This window comes from Corvus cornix, chromosome 24 (assembly GCF_000738735.6).
Source record: "Corvus cornix cornix isolate S_Up_H32 chromosome 24, ASM73873v5, whole genome shotgun sequence".
NCBI classification, from domain to species: Eukaryota; Metazoa; Chordata; class Aves; order Passeriformes; family Corvidae; genus Corvus; species Corvus cornix.
Window position 1 is genome coordinate 4,137,574 of NC_046353.1, and position 13,883 is coordinate 4,151,456.

The 13,883-nt window shown below is 51.1% G+C and overlaps 1 protein-coding gene across 1 annotated transcript in view; it reads left to right on the plus strand.

Moving 5' to 3' along the window:
* OPCML (opioid binding protein/cell adhesion molecule like) overlaps window positions 1-13,883 on the plus strand; it is a 294,578-nt gene that overhangs the window by 172,578 nt on the left and 108,117 nt on the right. The window lies entirely within an intron of this gene.

The window sequence follows — 13,883 nt, forward strand, 5'->3', positions numbered from 1 at the left end:
ATCTTCCTCGGTTTTGTGCTGAGCACCAGCACTTGGGGTGTTTTTGGAGCTGGAAAACATTCCCGTGCTGTGGTTTCAGGAGCTTATAGATGATTTGGAAAGGAAAAGCGTCTTGGCATCAGCAAGAAGGAAAGAAATAAATGAAGCCTTTTCTGTTCTTGGTCTTTCCTGGGAAGATTGTCTTCCATACCCTGCTTTGGGAATAGTTGTCACTGTGGTATAACCTCCCCCACTCAATCTAGAACCTCCTGGTCCCAGTCCCTGTGGGTGACTAAGGGAGATGGAATCCCAGGATGGTTTAGGTTGGAAGGGACCTTGAAGTTGATGAGGTGGTGCTGGGTCATAGGATGGATCTCAAAGGTCTTTTCCAACCTAGTTAATTCTGTGATTCTGTAAAAACCATCCCATTCCACCCCCTGCCATGGGCAGGGACACCTTCCCATGGTGCTCCAAGCCCCATCCAACCTGGCCTTGGACGCTTCCAGGGATGGGGCAGTCACAGCTGTCCCTCAGTGATGCTGTGCTGGCTCCTTGCTCCTGGCACCAAAACCCAGGTTGAGGTTCTGCCTCATCCAAAATTGTGGCAAAACTGCCACTGGTTCTGGAGTGGCCAGGAGGGCTGGACAAAGTGACATGGGCTGTCCATGTGATGTTTGTTTGAAAGGACTTGGGAAGGTCTTGTAGCTCCAGAGGAGCAGAGAGAGCCTTTGTGCCCTGAGAAGCAGCCCAGGAGGGTCACCTGCCCTTAGCAGACCTGTCCCACCCCTTGTGTTCATGCAGAATGGATCTGGTGACCCTGCCAGGATTCTGAGGCTGGGGAAGAGGCCATGAGTTACTGTAGGAGGCATCTGGTGGTGGTTCCAAAGCTCCTTCCCTGCCATCTGCGAGTGCAGGATCCTCCTCTTGCCAATCCCTTTGCTGAACAGCGAAGCAAATGCACAGGGAATCATTATTCATGCAGATGATCCTCACAATTCAATAGAGGTAATTAGGAGAATGATGGAGGAAATTAGCACTTTCTGCGGGTTTATTAATATTAATAAAATGATTCTATGGTTAAAAATAATAATAATAATATTCATAAAATAAATACATAACTGCAGAAGAGCTCTGCCCAGCTCCTAAACACCAGGCTGCTCCAGGCAGGAATCAACAAGCAGCTGGAATCAGTCTGCTGGATTTTTGCCCCCTCTAAAGATGGAATCATGGAAGTCAGAATCAATTGAGGCACATTTGGAGTCATTTCTTGTTTCCCACATTTATCTTCCACATTAGGGAGAGGAGCTGAAGCTCAGCAAATCCTTAAGGCTTTGGGAAGTTGAGGGACTTGTCTTTAGTGTGCCAATAGTCTCGAAAATAGGACATTTTCTGGGAACTACTGATGGGACAAGGGTGAGGGCTTCAACCTGACAAAGGGCAGGGTTAGATGGGATATTGGGAAGGAATTCTTCCCTCGGAGGGTGGGCAGGCCCTGGCACAGGGTGCCCAGAGAAGCTGTGGCTGCCCCTGCATCCCTGCAAGTGTCCAAGGCCAGGCTGGACAGGGCTTGGAGCAGCCTGGGATAGTGGGAGGTGTCCCTGTCCATGGCAGGAGGTGGAACTGGGTGAGCTTTAAGGTCCCTCCCAACCCAAACCATTCTGTGATGATTCTGCGATTGAGGCATATTTGGGATCATTTCTTGTCTCCCACTTTTATCTTCCACATTAGGGAGAAGAGCTGAAGCTCAGAAAATCTTTAAGGCTTTGGAAAATTGAGTGGCTTGTCTTTAATGTGCCAATGGTCTTGATGTTAGGATGTTTTCTGAGAGCTGCCTCTGATTCCTGTTGTCCTCTTGCTTCTTCACCTGCTGTGTAGTGGTCCTAGGAGGAAAAGCATTCCCACATCTCCCCTTGCCATGGATTTGGTGTAATGTGGCTGTGGATACCCATTTCTGGGTTGCTCCCTCTGTTGTGTTTCCCATTCCCATTCCTGTTGATCCCAGCAGAGGACCACGGATCCCTGCCCGCCATGTGCTGTGTACCCTCGGGAATGGTTTTCAGCTCCCTGTGCCGCTGGCGTGCCGGATGTGCCGCAGGATTTGGAGGAGGTTATTTGCAGAGGGTGAGGACATTATCAAATTAAAGACAGCACAGAATGCTATTAATGAAAATACATGACAAATGTATTTAAACATGTAAAAATTTAATTAGAATTTTTATTATTAGAGTCTTGCTACGAGTGCTTTCTGAAGCCCTCTTCTTTCTGTGGAGATCAAGGCTGCTTCATTTTCTTGCATGCTAAGAGGAGGATTGGGGGTAAGGAAGGGAATAATTGTACCAAATGTCTTCTGAAGAAGGCAACAGGACTTTTCCTTTGGATGCTGGGTGCGGGATGAGGCCTGGCTGGACCCATGGGAATGCCTGCCTAGACTTGATTCTTTTAGAAAGGCATTAATAGGGTTTTGCAGGACCAAAACACTTCACAGGCCAGGAGGGGCATCTGGGGAGGTTCAGTGTCAGACTGAGGATGGTGCTGAGCTCTGAGGGTGGCAGCAGGCTGCTGGGAAGGGCAGCAAAGATCCCAGATGGGCTGATGGACTTGTGGCTCCTCCATCCATGGGAGACGTGCAAGCCCAACAAACTTACAGGGGGAGCAAAGAGAAGGAGCTCAGAGCTCCATGGAGCTCCCAGGCTGTGTGGTCCCTGCCCTTTCCTCCTCGGAACACCTCCCATCTCCCTGTTCAGGGCACTGGGGAGCAGCTCTGCTTGTTTTCACTCTGCAGGGAGCTGGAAATACGCCAGGAACAGCTCTTCTGGCTGACCTGATTGCGCCGGCACTCCCGAGCTAGAGATGCCAGTCTGATGGGTGGTGCCAATTCCCAGAGCCTTCTCCTGCTGTCTTTATTAAATGGGAAAAGATCAGAGCAGTTGAACCCTTTGCTTTAATGAGAGATTGCATTATATTAAACGGTAATTGCAAAAAAATCAGTTTCTATAATTAAAAGGAGACCTCACACCCAGGCATGGGGGCTTTCTGCAGCTCCGAAGATCTCCATCTTCAGTATCTTACTGCTGCGGATCCTCATGTTCTCCCAAGTTTCTGGGTTGCTTATGGTCAGCAAGAGCCAGGATGGGGACTGGGATGGGATTCCCTGTCCCATCCACTCAGGAGCCATGCCCAGTGCTGTATATCCTGCACTCCAATGGCAGAGCTGGTGAGGGGAGGCAATTATTTCCATTCCAGAGGAATTTGCAGAGCTGGCAGTTTTAAGGAGGGGGGAAAGCAACCCTATCTCCCAACTTGTAAATTAAGCAGATCTGGTTGGGAACTGTCACCGCAGGAGAAGAAATATGAAACCTCTGGGGTCATGTATACAGAGTAGTTTTTCTGACTGTAACTCTACTTAAAAGTAAGGATATGATGGAAATGCTTAGAGCATTTTAAATGGACCCAGCAGAGATCTGCTTCAGCTCCAGTGAAGTCTGTGCAGACTTCATTGGGTGGTGGCTTACTCTAAACTAGCTAACACCAGAGTTTAGTGCGTGACTGAGAAATAAATTGGTTCCTTCTCCTTATTAGCTGAAAATACTCTCAGATGAAGGAGAAGGAACAGTCTTACTTTAATATTTTGGTGGGATTTAAGGTATGAGAGCAAGGAGGTCAGTAATGTTGAGGTGAGACTTGTTCCCCACCTCATCCCAGGATTCCCCACACAGGACTCAGGATGGATCAGGTCTCCAAGTGATGGAAACCCCCCAGGGGTGAAGCTGACCTTGAAAAGCATCAAGGATGTCTGTGTGTTTGTCAGACCCACTGGCCATGTGAGGGAATACACGACAAAGCTCGTTTTAAGGAGTTGAACAAAGACCCCTCCACAAAAGCTCAAAATGTGAGCCAACATGAACCTCCCTTGGGAGTCACTGAAGGCACTTCCAGTCCCAATTCTGCTCCCAAGGTTTTCCCTCTCGCTCTACAGTGGCTGAGCAAAGCCAGCCTGGTGAAACCACTCAGAGAAGCCCTTTGAAAGCAGCTGTGACCCCAAAGCTGTCCATGGGTGGCGTGTTGGATTCTGGGACATGCTGCCATCCAGGGAGTTCATGTAGGGGGAAGAGCAGGAGAGATGCATCATGACCTCTCCCTGGCATGCAAGCCTGGGGAATGGCAGGGTTTTCCTCCCAGTTCTGAATTTGAATTCCCACTTCCAAAGACCTAACTTGGCTCTGCTCTGCTCCATCCCATCAGTGAGACATTTGAAGGCTGGTGCTTGTTGGTTTCTGGCAGGTGGAAAAATGAGTGTGCCAAGGCAGAGGCAGGAGGATCCCAGAGGATGGTGAGCAGAGAGTGAGCTCCTCCATGCACCCTTTGTGAAGTTTATGGAGCCGTTTGGGACACAAGAGTGTCCCAAAGTGTTTTCCTGCAAGGCACAAGCAACGGGAGAAGGAAGGGTTGGGAGGTTACCTCAGAGCAACGAGCTCCCTCTCTGTCAGGGTGCTCCCACCTGCCTTGGCTGTTATGGCTGAACCAGACCCACCGTCCCAGGCAGCAAATGCCACTCCCTTGGGCTTGATTGGAAGGATGCAGACAGGGCAGGGTGTGCTCCATCACGAAGTGGCTCAGTGGAGAGCCAGGCTGGCCAGGAGGCCTCGGGACAGCCTCCTCCTGCGCTGGGGTCAGGCATCCCCTTCCAGGGAAGGTTTTTAAGCTCCCAGATTGCAGTAGGGAGATACAGGGAATCTGCTGCTCTTCTGCTTACTTAGGAGCATAAGGAATGCTCCAGATTATCACCCCATAAGGAATGAATAAAGCTGGGTTTGCTGGCTGATTGAAGATGGGGCAGCTGTGAGTGCATTCCTGCAGGTATCCATGAAATGTAGCCTCTAGATGCTCAGCACTGAGGTGTGACAGGAGGAAATCTGGATGGAGAGGAGAGTGACAGCCACCCCAGCTTTTCCTTCTCCTCCCCATCTCCCTTCCTGCCTCCCCTGGATTTCCGTGGTGTGAGATTTTTCACCCCGTGCATTGGAAACAATATCTTGGAGCAGCTTTGGAGCCATTTGTTTTCCCTTTAATTGGCTAGTGGGGAGAAAATAACGAAGGGAAGTCATGCAGGGGAAGTTCTCATCGGTGCCATTTTTGGCAACAGAGTCACAACATCCTAAATTTATTTATTTAATTGCATTATTAAAAGTATAAATAAAAATAAATCCAGGAGAGCAGCCGGATCTATGCTTTGCATCTCTAAAATAGAACCATAAATGCCACAGAGCACTGGGGGAATGATTTATTAGCCTGTTATCGTGAGTGACTGGGACGCTTTCGATGGAGTCCTTGCTAATTTCTAACAGCTGCATTAAATCACAGATGCTATCAGCTATTATAAAATAATCACCCAGCGCTCTGCGAACCAGCACGAGCCCAGGGTCAGTGCTGGAGCCCTGGATTTGTTTCACATCTCAGCCCCTCTGTTTCCCGTGAGGGTGGGAAATAAATAGGGCTTGTAGCGGCCTCATTTTATCATCCAGGAGTTGACAATAAATAAAAACCTCTATAAAACTTTTTTCTAAAAGGAGTTTTGACTGGAATTTGCAATGAGAGGAAACCTGATTTTGTGCTGTGTGATGTCAGGACTCCTGGGTCCTGTTTCTAGCTCAGAAAGGGAGCTGAGTTTGCTGATTTATGGGGCAGCTGGAGGATTTCAGGGGTTTGGCTGCAGACAGGGCTGGAAGGAAGGGAGCAGGTCCTGTAGCAGTAAGAAACGTCTGTCTCGTCTCCTCCGCCTTCGCTCCTCGCTGCTCTTTCAGACAAGTCACTTAAATTTCCCTGCAGCTCGACTGCCTTCCTCTCGTTTGACAAATAACGTGTGTGTTTATGTGCCTGGGCTCCGGAGGGGGTTAATACTTGGCCTGGAAATCTCTTTAGAAGTGCCAATTTGTAGCAACAGAGAAACAACAATGAATAGAAGAGCCTGCGAGGACCAGAAGAAGTGAGCGAGCGGCTGCTTATCAGGATGGTGGCTCACAGAGCCAGCTGCAATAGCAGGGGTAGTTGTAACGGGTGAAGGAGACGGGAAGGAAAAAAAAAAAGCACCCACAAATAAATAAAAATAAAGGAGTTAGGAAGAAAATGCCGCCCATCTGCAACACTCATATTTTTCTAGGCAGTTTTGCTTTATGTTAGAACAGCTGCTTAACATGACAAACGCCAGCTTTAATAACGAGGAGCGGGAGGAGATGCAGGGACGGAGCTCTCCGGCTCATCCTGCTCGCTCATGCTCTTCCCTGGGGGTGAACGGCCCAGGGCAGGGTCACCCTGGTGTCCTGCACCACCTTGTCCAGCCTGGCAAGGTCAGTTTGGACCCGGTGCCTGCTGTTTTGGGGACAGTGGTGGTTTTGAAGCGCTGTGTCCTTGTTTGAATTGGTGGGGTTAAAGGGGTTTTCTGGAAGAGGGAGCCTCAGGGCTGTTTGTTGGTGGAGCAGCAGCTCCTGGTGCCAACCTAGGCTGCTCCAAGCCATGTGTCCACGGGGAGCAATGCTTTGGAGGGACCCTGGGCTTCCAGGATAGCTGTGGGCAAGTCTCTTATTTCCCCAGAGGTGTTGGGGTTCCTTTGTCTTTTCCTACCTTGTCATTTTCTCTGCAAAATGGGATGGTGGCTTTGCAGCTTGCAGGTTGTTTCCTTCCTGCGGTATCGGAGATTGTCGGGTTGTCAGCAGCGTGGAGATAGCGGGGATTGCTGACAACAAGCAGAACTCAGTCAGAGCTGTGCACAGAAACCTTGCTCAGCCTTTGAAACCGCAGCCAAACCCTCCCCCAAGGTTACTCTTCCTCATAAAACATGCTTAGTTTTGTTTGCTGCAAACCTAGATTTTAATCCCAGCATCCAGGCAGAGCCGGGCTTTGAAGAGAATTGGGTTGGAGTCAGAAGTGAATGGCTGAGACCAGGCTGACTGAAACAGATGAATTAAAACTGACCTAGGACAATGGAGATGTTCCCATCCACACCCCAGCTGTACCACTTGCATATTTATCTCATTGTGCCCGGTACCACTGGGAATAAATCAGCAGTGAGATATGCAGGGAGCAGCTCTGAGAGCAGGGACCTGCACCAGCATTTACCCACAGCTCCCATCAAACTCCCAGGGAAGTTTTCCAAAGCCTGCAGAGCCTTTCCTCACCTAATGGTTTTTCTCCCCCTCGCTTCAGACCTTAGAAGCAGGAATTTCAAAGGTGAAAAAACATCACCTGCACTGGCCACAGAGGGGAAGACTGAAAATACTGAGAATTTTTATTTCTCCTGGGACCTGCAGCACAAGCAGCCCGGGTAGTTCAGACAGGCTGAGAACAAGTGTTCAGACCTTTACCTGCTTAACAGAACTGCCAAACCTGCTCGGCAGTGCCTGGAGACGAGGAGAGAGTGGAGGGGTGAGGAGTGGGAACAGGGCAATTTCCTCCCCAGTTCTGCAGAGATCCCAAACAGCTTCCTTCTGCTCCCTGCTCTCCTGTCTCTGCCCCTTCCAGCAGCAGCACAGGCAGGATCTGAGAGCTCCACATGTTGCCCCAGCAGTGAGATGTTCTGGAGGCTGGTTTGTGTTGGTTGATTTGGGAGAGTGGGTGAGTGTGTAGGTGTGAAAATCCCAGAACGGTTTGGGGTGGAAGGGACATTAAATACAGTCCCACCCCCTGCCATGGGCAGGGACACCTCCCACTGTCCCAGGTTGCTCCAAGCCATTTCCAACCTGGTCTGGAACACTTCCAGGGATGGGGCAGCCACAGCTTCTTTAGGCAGCACTAGAAACGAGTGTGTCAAGGCAGAGGCAGGGCAGGGCTGGCCGGGGTGGTGGTGAGGGCCATGGGGACATTTGGGATCATCCTGCCCAAGCTGAGAGGACCATGTTGGAGAAGATGAGGGTGGACAGAGGAACACAAGTGCAGCACTTCAGCCCTCATGCTGCAGGGCACAAGCCATTGCTTGCCAGGAAACACAAGTCTTCAAGGCTCCATTTATCTCTATGGAATCAGTCAGGCAAGTTTTTCTCTTCTCTCCCTCTTTATCTTGAAATCTTGTCTGTTTGGCTGCTCTGCTGATATCAAAGGTTCGGTTTGGGTGAGCAAACCCTGCTGCCCTGAGTCTGAGCGGGGCTCCAGGGTGTGCAATCCCTCGCCTGTGCATCACACGGGGCTGGATTTGCTGGAGGAGCACCTGGTCGTGCTGCTCCCGACCACAGGAATTGGTGGTGCCAGCCCAGCCAGCTCCATGAGCAGAGGCTGTGGTGCCATCCAGGTGTGAAAAAGAGCAGCACACACCGAGGAGGATGGGGAGACAGGATTTTCCTTTCTCTCACCTGTGCTGGGGATGCCGTTTGGAGCCTCCCAGGACAGCCCAGAGCGTGGTGTTTCCCTCTTCCAGCACGGAGTGTAGGTGGCACAGCTGCTCTCTGATCATTCCTGCATCTCTGTATTTTGTAAATAAGCCCCGAGGCTACGCGATGGCTTCATGTTTAGAAACAGCAAAAGCAGGGTGATGTGATATCTATTTATTTGTTCTTTTATTAGTTCAGCGTAGAGCTCACAAAACACTTTCCGAGCATCTATGAAATGAGCCTTGTAATGCTCCCAGGAGAGGGAAGAAACATTCCTGCTCCAGTTGGTGGGTGGGGGAAGCTGAGGGCTCCAACACCATCCCTGCGTCTCCGTGGCCAGGGTGAGACCGTGGTGGATGCAGGAGTGGATCCCAGGTCCTGTTTTCCATTTCCACTCTGTAATGGCTGGGAAGACTCAAATGCACATTGCATGCTCAGCATCTGTGGTCCACATCCCCTTTTCTGGTGTTTCTCCTACTCCTGGACTAATTTGGGAATGGGATTGTGCTTCCAAACCTTGTCCCAGGGAGAGGTCATTAGGTACTAATGATGGAAAAACCCGTTAAACCCAGGCTGCCCAGAGCAGCTGTGGCTGCCCCATCCCTGGAAGTGGCCAAGGCCAGGTTGGATGGGGCTTGGAGCAACCTGGGCTAGTGGGAGGTGTCCCTGCCCAGGGCAGGGGGTGGCACTGGGTGTTCTTTAAGGTCCCTTATGGAGATGGGGCACCCACATCTTCTCTGGAAAAGGCCAATGCCTCTCACCCTCACTGAGAGGAATTTTATCCTAAAATCCAATTTAAACCTGTCCTCTGTCAGGTTGAAGCCATTCCTCCTTGTCCTGTCACTCTCTGCTTCCCAGGGCTGTGGGAAATTTGGGACAGGGCTCCTGGAAGCATCTCTTTGGCAGAGGCTGTGCACTGCAGTGGGGTTTTTGTTGTGCTGTTTGGTTTGGTTTTGTTTTTTTCCAAGACTATGTCCTTGGTGAAGCAGCCTGAACTTTGGCTGTTTTGATATGGAAATGTTTTGGCAATGAAGCAAAATGTCACATGTCTGTAATGGCCCCCCCATCCCTTCCCTCCAGAGTTGGGTTTTCAGGGAAAGGGACCGCACAGGAGTTGAAAATTTGCCCGAATGCACTAAATACCATCAGAAATGGCAGCAAAAAAAATCTTGGCATCCCAGAGAAAATCTTAACATTTTGCTTTCCTGAGAAAAAAAATTAAAAACCCCCAAACCATGCTGGATGGCTGTCAGAAATGCTGCAGGAAAATTAAATTCGTGTTTTTCAAGCCTTTAGGGTGATGTTGTGATGGTTCTGCTGCCCCTGGGTGTCCCAGCCCCTCCGAGCTTTGCTTGAGCAGCGTGGGGGGTTCTCAGAGCTGGTGCTTTTTATTCCTTTAATATTTGATGTAAGGAGGAGGCTGCTTTAACTGCTCCAGGTGGGTGTCTGAGGAGCTGCCTCCGTTTTGGATTTCACTTGTCAGGTTTACACATGCTTTAAATGCGCCATATGCCGGGGTTCAGCCGGGGACTGCAGCTGAGCATTAAGTGCAGAGCAATCCCATTAAAATCCCCAGGGATCCCCATGCTCTGGGTCCTGCTGCACCACGTCCTGCCTTGCCACACTGTCATCCTGCCTCCAGGCTGGGTTTGGGTGGTCTTGGGGGGATTTCATGGGAGAGGGAAGGATTTGTGTGTGCATTTAGGGCACGAGGATGGTGTTGGAAGGGCTACCTGAGCACTGACTGCTAAACCAGCCCTGAGCCGGGTGTGAGGAGCTTGAGCCTCCAGTCTGGATTTTCTGCCCAGGCGAGCTCAAGCACCACAATTAATGTGAAGAACGAGTCACATTTTTTTCCACAATTACCTCGGCAGGTTTTTGGTTTGTTTTTTTTTTTCTTTTGCTAAATTCACGCGATAAAAAGCATTAAATGTAACAGCACGGAAAATAAAAGTTCGGTTTGCAGAGAGAGCCTGATTTAGTGTGAAGATAAAACAAGATAAAACAACTGGAAAAATTAAGTGGCATAAATAAATTCTGTTGGGAGGAGGCTGAGGTGACAGAGGGGGAGGTGTGTGTGTGTGCTAGTGGTCAGTGCAGTTGTGAATCCCGTTCCTAAGGCTTCCCACCTGGGAAAGGGGTGATGCTCTGCTGTACCCCACTCCCACAAACTGGCGGATGCTCAGCTTTATCCCAGGACTGCGAGATGTGATTCTCCCTGCATGGGCGTGGGGGGTGTGTTCCTCCTGTCTGTGCTCGTGCCGTCTCTTTTGGGTGAAGAAATGAGAATATTCGGCAGCAAACGGGAAAAGCACGAAGTGGGGCGGCGGGGTGTGGGGGAAGAGGTGTCGGGATGGATTGCCAAATATGCCAGGGAAAAATTAGCAGCTGCAAGTGTGCAAGAGAAAGGTGGAGAAGAGGGGCAGGGACAGATGGAGAGAAGGAGGGAGAGAAAGAGGAGGTGGGAGGAAAGGGAGGAGGGGATAATAGTGTGGAAAGAAATTAGTTAAAAATCTTATAGCTCCGAGCCCAGACACCATCTGGATGGTGCAGGATACCGAGACACAGCTCCACACTCACCACAGAGGTGTCACATATGTCTTGGCCAGGTAGGGTGGCCAAGAGGCTCACGATTAGAAATTTCCCATGCCCCAGGAGAGAGATGCCTTAAAAGAACCTGGTTTTTGGAAAAAAGTGCCGGCAGCTGTCTGCCAGCACCAGAGAGGAGCTGTTGTCGTTGAAAAAGCTTTCCAGAGGGAGATCTGGAGAACTTCCACTTCCACTGGTGCTGGAGGGTGAATCCCTGGAAGCAAAGATTACTCTTTGATTAAACAAGCCCAGGGCCTCCAAGGACTGCTCTTTCCTTCAGCTCTGCAGTGTTTTCCTTTCCTGGGTGCAGCATTAACCCCTCCTGTTGTGAACAAGGCTGAACGGCTGAGAGACAGCAAAGTTCATCTCAGGGAAAGGCAAAACATGGGAAAAAAAATGCTCTTTCCCATGGTCTTTGCCTTAAGATTTAGTTTTCTTTGCCTGATGAGGACTGTGACAAGGACGTGGTTTGTTGTGCCCACTGTGGGAGAAGCTGCTGCCCTGGGGTGAAGCACATCTCGCTGGTGCAGCTGTGTCCATGTTTCCTAGCATTCCTCTACCCAGGCAGGTTTAGAAGGTGTCAGAGATGGTCCTTGGATCTCTTTTGGAAGAGGCAATGTCCCAAAGGAGGAGGTGGCACTTGCTGGCCAAGTATGCAGTGTCCCGGTGGTATTGCAGCCACCCCGTCCCTCCCTGCACTGATCCCAAGGGAGCTGGGCTCACTCGCTGCTGCACAGTGAGCATTTCAGTGTGCCCTGAGCTGTGTGGAGGAAGGGGAAATACTCTGGGAGCAGCAATGAGGCTGGGGAAGGAAACCCGGAGTGTCCATCCGTCAGTCCCAGTGGCTGCAGGCTGCTTCCCAGTACGGTGCTGGAGCAGCGCTGTGCCTGAGCTGCCTCACGGCCCCCAGGCTCTGGTCTCTCACTAATTACTTCCAGGCCTGTACTCCTGACATTTGCAAGCTCCTGATTAGAGCAACGAGGGAGAAATCTCAGAGGGAGAGGGAGGCCAAACTGCACCACTAATAAAAGCCGAGATTGACAATCGGCTGGGAGGCGAGAGCCGGGGAGGTGCAGGGACTCGTCCTTGCTGGCTCAGTTTCTCTCTGAGCCTCTGGGATGATGAGAGAAGGTCAGGGCTTGTTAACGTCACCGTGAGGAGCAGGATCCGCCACTGCCATATGCCTGGTGCCCCCAGGGCCTGTGCCAGCCCTGAGTCCCCCTCAGCGAGGGACTATTTTTAGACATGGACCTGAACTGAAGCCACCCAGTACAACCTCAGGTCTGCAACTGTCTCGGTGCAAAAGTGCCTCTGCCTTTGTGTCTGCTGACTTTGTGTTTCATGCAAATTTTTCAGCCTCCTGGATTTCAAGTTCTTTTTCCCCTCGCCCTTTTCTCTCCCATGTCCCGTCTTGCTCCCTTCATTTGACGGCAGCGCAGTCACTGGGGAGGTACCGTTAACCCCAGCAAGGGGGACTGGGACATATTTGTAATGGCGTGGCCCAGAATACCAAGCCGGGAGAGGCTGCTCTGGCTGCCTGCAGCACTGTCGGGTGCCCAAAGTGGCCTCTGGGGTGAGCGTGGTTGAGCCATATCTCCTGCAGTCTCCTGCAGAGCCATTCCAGGCTGTTGGGTCCCTACCCAGTTGCATAAATATGGATCACATTAATTTTCCAGCCCTTTCTCTCCCCTCCATGATGCCCCATGTCCTCTTACCTGTCTGTAGCAGCTAGTTTAGTTCTCTGTCTGTCCATTTATTCCCTGCCTTTGCATCCGCTCGTGGCTCCATGGCTCTCCAGCCTCCTCAGTCTCTTTGTGAGGCAGACAGGCTTTTTTCCCCTATAAATCTTCCCTCTCCTGGATTGCTCTGGCTCTGGCAGGCTTTGTGCTACACGCACTCTACGTCTACAGCTTCTATCCCAAGGGGTAAACACCATTTTACCCAGCAGATCTTATGGTCCTTGCAGCATCCATGACCCCTGGAGCTGATCCTGCTGCTGGATGAGGCTCAGCAGCGCCTGTGGCCTCACTGCTGGGGGCTGCCGTGGGTTTGTGCCGGCTGCTGCTGCTCCCTCCTTTCCAGCAGACACAGTTCCTGCGTGCCAGAGTGGAGCAGCTCAGGAAGGAGATAGAGTGTCCTTCCTCTCCCATCCTCGACCCCCGCCCCAAAGAATCCCTGTCATGGAAGCAGCCAGCCTGCACGTTCGGGGTTAGGCCAACATTTCAGCAGCTGAAGAGGTTTCTGAGAGAAAACTCAGCTCTGCTTTTCTCCGTGCTTCCCTGGGCTCCCAGGCTGTCCTATTTATCCAAGCTGCAGCGAGCATCCCTCTGGTGCTGGAGCCAGGAGCCAACACACATCTCTGCAGTGCCAGCCCATGGCCAGTGGGTGTTTAGGGTCACTGAGTCCCACTACCACGTACAAAGGACCTGTTCTGCTGAAAATTGGGCTTGGGATCACTGAAAACCCCTTGCAAAACCTCTTCATCAGTTCTAACAGCTGTGTTTGGATCCCAGGATGAGGCTGGGGTCCTGAACTAGCTAAAACTCCCTTGTTGGTGGTTATTTCCCTTCTCCAGCCCCCAGAAGGGGCAGGTTCCCTGGGATATATCAGTAGAGGAGGCAGACGCCCTTTGAAGGAAGGCACCCAGCCAAGGTCCAGCCTGGCTTGGGCATGAGGAACTGTGTGAGGAACACTGGCAGTGTGGGGTTGGTTTTCTTCTGTGGGCACACACGGACGCATCTGGATGGTCACCAAGGTCTTGGTGCCCTCAGCTGCTCTTTGAGGAGATAAATGGTGGTCTGTGTGTGTCTCCAGAGGTGGAAATTTGTTGAAATTTATTGTTGATGCTCTGTTGTGAGTGGTGGGGTGGAAAGCCCTCGGGCTTCCTAATTCAAGGATCTCAGTGTCAGGGAGCAGGGACAGCACAGGGAGAAGCTTTGGAGCTGCCTTACACCATCC